At 45.7% G+C, this 1589-nt stretch overlaps 1 pseudogene; it reads left to right on the plus strand.

Moving 5' to 3' along the window:
• Nucleotides 1-449: 449 nt before the first annotated feature.
• LOC127674125 (GTPase ERas-like) lies at nt 450-1139 on the plus strand (annotated as a pseudogene).
• The last annotated feature ends 450 nt before the right edge of the window (nt 1140-1589 follow it).

Below are 1589 nucleotides of genomic sequence, written 5' to 3' on the forward strand. Positions count from 1 at the left end.
GGCATTAAAGCTTTGAGTGGGTTTACAATTAGTTTATTAACCCTGCTTTCAATCCTGAAAATGTTTCATCCACAAAACAGATAATAATCACATTTCCCTGGTGATCGTGTATGTAACAAAACAATGTTGAGAAATGGCTTGCACATTATTCCAGTTTTTTGGTTTGTTTGTTTGGTCGTTTTTTCAAGACAGTATTTCTCTGTGTCGCCCTGGCTGTCCTAGAACTTGCACTGTAGACCAGGCAGGCCTTGAATTCACAGAGATCTCTCTGTCTCTGCCTCTTGAGAACTAAACAACTAAAGATGTGTGACACTGCAGATCAGCCTGCTGCCCCTCAGCAGACTGCTACTCCTGGGAACACAGCCAGTCTCGCCTGATTTCCCATTCCCAGCGCACTCTTAAACACTCTTAAAGTGGCTGTTTACACCACTTCCTTGAGGTGCTGGGGAATGGAGTTGCTGACCAAGTTTAGCATCTTGGACCTGAGCTCCAGCCTGCAATGCACCACCTCCCCAGAGGAAAGCCATGAGGCTTGGGCACAATGCAGAGATAGATGCTGTCAGGCAGCTACTGGAGTTCAAGGCTGCGGTGGTTGTGGGTGCAAGCGGTGTTGGTGAAAAAGCTCTCAGGATCTCGATGACTCACCACTGCTTCGTCAAAGACCACGAGCCCACTATCCAGGATTCCTACTGGAAAGAAGCAGCCCTGGACTACAGAGGAGGCTACATCCTAAATGTGCTGGATACCGCTGGCCAGGATACAGGGCGGGCTCTGCAGGACCATGCTTGGCAGTGGGTGATGGCCTGCTGGGCATCTGTGCTCTTGATGACCCCTCGTCGCTAGACCAGCTGCAGCAGATATGGTCCACGTGGAAGCCTCACCGCAGCCTCTGGTGCTAGTGGGCATCACGTGTGACCTGGTGAGCACTGCTGGAGATGCTCATGCTGCCTCCGCCACCACAGTCCTTGCCCCCAAGCTGGGAGTCCCCTTAATGAAGACCTCAGCCAAGAGGCAGCAAAGTGTGGGAAGCCTTTGCCCTCATGACCGTGAGATTCAGAGCCCAGGAGGCTGGGGCTGCATCAAACAGGAAGATCAGACGCCACAAAACCATCTGTAGCTGTGGCTGCTCTGTAGCCTGACGATCTTAGTTAAGTCAATTGACCCTTGTCTCCTGTCAAGCTGACAGTTCTCTTGTCATAACATTTCCCCACCCACCCACCCACCAAGTAAGTTTCCACGGACATTTTTTTTTATTGTCATTTTGTGAGGAGTGTCCCTTGTTGGCTATGTTCTGTGAAACTCTATGCAAAATTAAATAAACGTTCTCAGCATTCAAAGCTAAAAATATATATATATATATATATATATATATATATATATATATATATATATATATATATATATATATATATATATGTGTGACACCACCACCTGGCTATGTATGCCCTTTGTGTTCAGTAATTTTCACTTTTAACTATTTTCAAGGCTATAGATGAGTTCATAATTTTCTGATTATTCTGTTTAGATGACTTTTTTCCACTTTTATATTTATTCCCATGGTTCATGGAGTTTTTCTTTGCTTGTTTTTA

Source organism: Apodemus sylvaticus, chromosome 23 (assembly GCF_947179515.1).
Source record: "Apodemus sylvaticus chromosome 23, mApoSyl1.1, whole genome shotgun sequence".
In the NCBI taxonomy this organism is placed as follows: domain Eukaryota; kingdom Metazoa; phylum Chordata; class Mammalia; order Rodentia; family Muridae; genus Apodemus; species Apodemus sylvaticus.